Source organism: Chanodichthys erythropterus, chromosome 11 (assembly GCF_024489055.1).
Source record: "Chanodichthys erythropterus isolate Z2021 chromosome 11, ASM2448905v1, whole genome shotgun sequence".
NCBI classification, from domain to species: domain Eukaryota; kingdom Metazoa; phylum Chordata; class Actinopteri; order Cypriniformes; family Xenocyprididae; genus Chanodichthys; species Chanodichthys erythropterus.
Window position 1 is genome coordinate 58063679 of NC_090231.1, and position 6701 is coordinate 58070379.

Consider the following 6701-nt stretch of genomic DNA (forward strand, 5'->3'; position numbering starts at 1 on the left):
TGTTTATTAGATGTGTTGCTTTTTGTTTTAATTTCGCTTTGACGTCATAAGCTTGTGAGACCGATTTATTGCAGAGCAGAATAACGCAATGGCTCCCTCTGCTGTGAAGAGCCTGGAATTACTTTTCTGGGATATTTCCTTGCCACAATCACAACACGGAGACATCTGAAATAACACACTTAAAGGAGTAGTTCACTTTCAAATTAAAATTTCCTGATCATTTACTCACCCCCATGTCATCCAAGATGTTCATGTCTTTCTTTCTTCAGTCGAAAAGAAATGAAGGTTTTTGATGAAAACATTCCAGGATTATTCTCCATATAGTGGACTTCAATGGCCTCCAAACGGTTGAAGGTCAAAATTACAGTTTCAAAGAGCTTTAAACGACACCAGACGAGGAATAAGAGTCTTATCTAGAGAAACCATCACTCATTTTCTAAAAAAAACAAAACTTCTATATGTTTTACCAAAGTCCCTTTAAGACAAGTCATTTCACTCGGCGGCCATCTTTGAAACGCCTCTCGGGCATCCTGGGCATCTTCTTCTTCTTCTTCTTCTTTGGGTTTTTACGGCAGCTGGCATCCAGTTTGTTGCATTACTGCCACCTACTGTATTAAATTCTCTTTATACTATATTCTCTTCTCCAATCCAGTTTCTTTTAAAAAATCTAATAAATATTTCCTGCCTTTTTGTTTCTCTGCACACTCTAAAATACCTTTAACACTTGCTCCTACACCTCCTAAATTCTGTAGCTGAGTCATCATTTCTTGCCTCTCTTGATTAAACCTTCCACAAGATATTAAAACATGCTCAATTGTCTCATACTCCTGACAATGTGTGCACATTCCTGTTGGGTGTTTTCCCATAATATGTAAAGTACCATTAAGATTGCTATGCCCCATTCTTATTCTACTTAAAATGACTTGCTCTTTCCTACTCATACCATTATCTTTTGACACACCAACTCTATTTTGTATTGAATATAAATGTCTCCCTTTTGTTTCATTCTGCCACTGTTGCTGCCACTTGTTCATTATTTCTTTCCACACTATGCTCTTTCCCTCTGACTTAGATAACCTAATATTGATTTCAATATTTTCCTTTTTAGTTGCCATTTTTGCCAACTTATCTGCCCTTTCATTACCCACAATACCTGAATGAGCCGGAACCCACATAAAAACAATACTCTTCCCCTGCCTAACTGCTGTTGTAAAAATAAATAAAATATCATAGATCAATCCTTTATGGTTTCTAGCTGCACCTGATTTAATGCTCGAAAGAGCGGATACAGAGTCACTACACACTAAAAACTTGTTGGCGCCACTTTCTACAATCCATTCTATTGCTACTAAAATAGCAACTAATTCTACAGCATATACACTTAAAAAATCAGACGTTCTTTTACTAAAATCCACTTTACACTTTGGTACACTAATTCCTAAACCAGTGGTATTTGCTTCTTTAGATCCATCTGTAAAGATCTGAATACAGTTCTTATATTTATACTCTACATATCTATGGTATTCTTCTACTATATCCGATGTCCTATCACATTGCTTAGCCTTTAATAGCTCTAAATCTACCTCTGTACACTCTAAAACCCATACTGGTTTAATTGGCCATATTACAGTTTCCTCAAATTCTCTATTGTATATTCCTACATCTTTTGCTATTTGGTGTCCTGTCCAACCAAAGCTTTCTGTATACACTTTCTCCTTCTCCCAACTTAACTGCAAGACCTTTTTCACTGGATGATATTCCCCATGCCCTCTAATATTAATCCAATAATTGGCTGCTAACTGTAGTCTGCGTAGCCCCAAGGGCATTTCCCCAGCTTCCACCTGCATTGCACATATTGGTGTTGTTTTTACTGCCCCTAAACAAATTCTTAAAGCTCTAGCTTGCACTACATCTAATTTTGCTAACATAGACTTTGATGCTGATCTATATACAGCACAGCCATAATCCATCCTTGATCTTATCATTGCTATATAAATATATTTCAAAGCTGTGAAATTAGCTCCCCATTTTAAACCTGAAAGACATCTCATAACATTTATTACTTTCCTGCACATATCAACTGTATACAATACATGTTGTTTCCACGTTAATTTTTTGTCAAAATAAACTCCTAGGAACCGAAAGCACTCAACATTTTCTAAACAATTTCCATACAACTTCAGCTGATTCCCTCCAACCTTTTTCTTTGTAAAAAACATAACTTTAGTCTTATCGATTGAAAATTTAAAACCCCATTTTACACCCCAACTTTCCACTTGATTTATTCCCTCTTGCACTTTCCTCACTAAATACTCAATATTTCTTCCTCTTTTCCATAATGCACCATCATCGGCAAACAATGACCTACCCATATCTGTTGGTATATTTGAAAAAATGTCATTAATCATAATGGAAAACAGCGTAGGACTTAGAACACTTCCTTGAGGTGTTCCATTCTCTACTACATACTGTTTAGATACCTCTACACCCATCTTCACTTGAATCATTCTTCTATCAAGGAAATCCATAATCCAGTTAAACGTTTTCCCTCCAATACCCATTAGATGCATTTTAATTAAAAGCCCCTCTTTCCACAGCATGTCATATGCCTTTTCAACATCAAAGAATACTGCTACCACTGTTTCTTTATTTATTTGGGCTTTCCTCACTTCATCCTCTAGACATATTATTGGGTCCATCGTACCTCTTCCTTTTCTAAATCCACTTTGATTTGCAGTTATAATATTTCTACTTTCCAAGAAGTGCATTAACCTCTCATTTATCATACGCTCCATTATTTTACAAACATGTGATGTCAAAGCTATAGGTCTATAATTTCCTGGTCTACTATCATCCTTTCCTGGCTTTTTTATTGGTATAATTGTTGCCTCTTTCCAGCTTCCTGGTATACTGCCTTCTTCCCATACTTTATTATATAGTATTAATAATTTCTCAAGACTTTCTTCACTTAAGTGATTTATCATGCAATAGCATACTTCATCTTTACCAGGAGCTGTGTTTCTAGCTTTCTCCAGAGCTCTCTTTAACTCTCCCATGCTAAACGGAGCATCCATCACTTCATCATAATTATTTTTCCTACATAACACACTCGTATTTTCCAATTTTGTTTTTTCCCTACCTTTCCTTCCTTCTTCAGACAAATTATTAGAGCTATTTATCTTTGCAAAAACTCTTGCCAATAACTCCACTTTCTCTTTATTTGTTACCGCTGTCTCATTTCCCTCAATCAACACTGGATAATTCCATTCTTTCCTATCTCCTCCCATTCTTTTTATCATCTTCCATACTTCTCCTATCTGCGTTTCATTGCCAATTGTATTGCAATACTCCTCCCAATATTCTCTTTTTGCCCTTCTTATTATCCGCCTCACAACTGCTTGCGCTTTCTTATACCTAATTAGATACTCAAAATTATGAAATCTTTTTAATAATTTAAATGCCCTATTCCTGTTCCTTACTGCTTCCTTGCATCTATCATCCCACCAAGGCATTACTTTCCTCTTTCCATTTTCACTACTCCTAGGGATAGATTCAATTGCAGCCAATTTTATCCCCTGTTTAATTTTCTCATCTAATTTTATTATATCATCTTCACTATCTATCTGACTAAAGTATACACTACTTATTTCCTGAAATTTCTTCCAATCTGCCTTTTCAAACTTCCATTTTGCACTCATTTTGACTTTTTCCAGTTGAACTTCCATATTTATCTTGCACCAGATTGGATAATGATCACTTCCAACAGTTCCTTCTTGATGTACTGTCCAATTACATTTTATTGCCATATTACTTGACACTAATGTGAGGTCAAGGACTGATTCTTTCCCCGTCCGAACATCCACTCTTGTACCTCTGCCATCATTTAGACATACTAGATTCATCTCATCTAATAACTCCTCTATAATCTGACCATTATTATCTGTTCTTTCACTACCCCATAACGTATTGTGCCCATTAAAATCACCACACCATACAACATTACCCTTATTCTGACTTACTATTTCCTCTAGATTTTTAAGGTCTAACCTCTCGCATGGATTATAAAAATTAACAATTACTACTACTTTTTCCTTTATCCACACTTTCACTACAACATACTCCTGTTCTCCTCCAACCTCTATTATTCTATATGATATTCCCTGTTTTATAAAGGTAACACATCCTCCTCCACCACCCTCTCCCCTATCCCGCCTCACTGCAACATAACCATACAATATAAAATCTAATCTTGGCTTTAGCCAGGTCTCCTGAACACATATTATATCTGGTCTTTCCTTTCTACTTAGTACAAACTTTTTAAAATCCTGTCCATTTGCAATCAAGCTTCTCGCATTCCACTGTAGTATTAACACAATTAACAGCCACCACATATCGTCTCTTGACTGGCCTGCATTCTCAATTCCTCATTTACCTCCTCCCATTTTAACCCTATCATATTCAAATGATGCTCAGCTGCTTTAACAATAATCTGAATCCTCTCTGTTTTTGATTTGATTTCAAATGTTGCATTTATCACCCCTGCTATGAACGTCACTAATTTCTTCTTTTCCATCCATGTCTTCTTAACTTGATTTTCTTTCATCACTGCTTGCTCTCTGATACTTCCCCCTGTTCTTTGCTTTTCCTGTCCTGCCAGCTTTACAGCATCAGCATATGATACTTTTTCTCTTACTTTAATTTGATGCACCTCCACTTCTTTTTTATATACTTCACATCCCCAGTATGCAACACTATGGCTTCCTCCACAACTGCAACATTTTGGTCTTACTCCCTCTCCACACTTTCCATAATCATGGTCCCCCCCGCATCTAGCACACTTCCTTTTTCCCTTACATACTTTTGCTACATGTCCAAATTCTTGGCAATTATAGCATCTTGTGGGCTTTAGATAGTATTCCCTTACACTGTATTTTAGAAAACCAAAATACACCTCTTTTTGGAAGCACTTTTTCCTCAAATTCAATAAGGATATTCTCAGTTTCTTTTTTCTCTACACCTCTAACCATTCTTTTTGCGCTCCTCACCCTGTTATTTGTTGCTATCACATGCTCTTCTAAATCCTTCATCTTAACATTTAGAGGAACCCCATAAATCACTCCTTTACTACCACTGCTTCTTTTCTCCCCAACTCTCACTACCTTAACAATTTTGACTTTCCCAATGTTTGCCATTTTCTTTGCTTTGTCTATTTGCACTTCAGTATTACATCCTATTAGCAGATTCCCATCTCCTAATACTCTTGCATATTTTACTTCCCCAACCTGTCCTCTTATGATATTTGTCAGCTTAATCGGATCCATCTTTTTAACACCCCCCTTCATTCTCAAATCTAACTACTATATTCAATGACTCCTCTCCTACTTTCCTAGGTTCTCTTCCCTCATTCTCTGACTCTCCTATGCTGGAAGTATCTTCTTTTCTTCTTTTCCGGCCTTTTTCCTTTCTATCTTTCATCATTTCAATCCACTCACTTTCCCTTCGACCATCTTCCTCACTTTCTTCTATACTATCACTATCAACTTCCATCCCTCTTCCTGCCATATTATATGAGATTGCCAAGAACCTTCTGACAATATCGTTCCGGACCTATACAGGCCGTCGGTCGATATTCCCACAAGTTCTTCACAATACTCACAAATCCTATTCTTTTCCTTCAGTATCACAATCACTGTTAGATGATATATTCACTGTTTAAAGTTTGTTTGTCACGCGTCGCTCCTTTCGACCGGCTCACAGACTGCTGGCGCACACGGATGACGTCCCTCTCCGCGAGCTGCACACGCATCATCCTGGGCATCATGCAGCTCCTATCTCTTTGAATGGGGAAACATCAGATTCTCTAAAACTGTTCGTCAACCTTACGATTAAATTTGATATTTGAAATCACCAATGAAATCTAACAACAACCGACTCATAAATTTAGTTTCTAAACGCTTGAATCATGACAAAAAAAACTATCTATTTTTTTCAGATCAAGCTAATGCGCATGCGCAGACCTAAATGCGCGTCTCTTCTGAAGCGCGTCTGACTGTTTCTATAGAAACCGGTGATTCTAACGGCCGCTGAAGTGACACGATGACTTTACCAGTCGGCAATTGGCTCTTGGCGGGACTTATTCCACCATATTGCGCATTACACTTTCTCCCATTCAAAACAAAACGAGTGACACGTCTTGTTATTCTATAGTCTTTGGTTTTACCCATAAATGCTCATCTTGAACTAGCTCTCTTCTTCTTCTCTATTTTAATTCTAGCAGTGTAGACACTGCTAAGTGTATTACTGCCCTCCACAGGTCAAAGTTTGAACTAATTGTTATATACTTGCACTAGCATATTGTGTATGACAATTTAGTTCAAACTTTGACCTTTGGAGGGCAGTAATAGCAGCGTCTACACTACTGGAATTCTAATAGAGAAGAAGAAGAAGAGAGCTAGTTCAAGATGAGCATGTATGATTAAAACGTACACTACTGTCAAAAGTTTGGGGTCAGTAAGATTTTTTAATGTTTTAAAAGAAGTATCTTCTGCTCACCAAGCCTGCATTTATTTGATTAAAAATACAAACAAAAACAGTGATATTGTGAAATATTATTCCAATTTAAAACAGCTGTTTTATATGTCAGTAAAGTGTAATTTATTCCTGTGATCAAAGCTGAATTTTCAGCATAATTACTTCAGTCT

General features: G+C 36.8%; 1 protein-coding gene across 2 annotated transcripts in view; it reads right to left on the reverse strand.

Annotated features, from left to right (window-relative positions):
* The window catches only part of ankrd11 (ankyrin repeat domain 11), a 134084-nt gene extending 129183 nt beyond the window's left edge, over positions 1–4901 (reverse strand). The window contains exons 1-2 of one of the 2 annotated variants that reach the window (XM_067400215.1): positions 468–4901; positions 230–377 (exon numbers count right to left, since the gene is read on the reverse strand). The gene's annotated coding sequence lies outside the window, so the exon portion shown is untranslated. Of the gene's footprint in view, positions 1–229 lie in introns of both variants that reach the window. The other variant, XM_067400214.1, reaches the window with a different exon arrangement.
* Positions 4902–6701: the final 1800 nt, after the last annotated feature.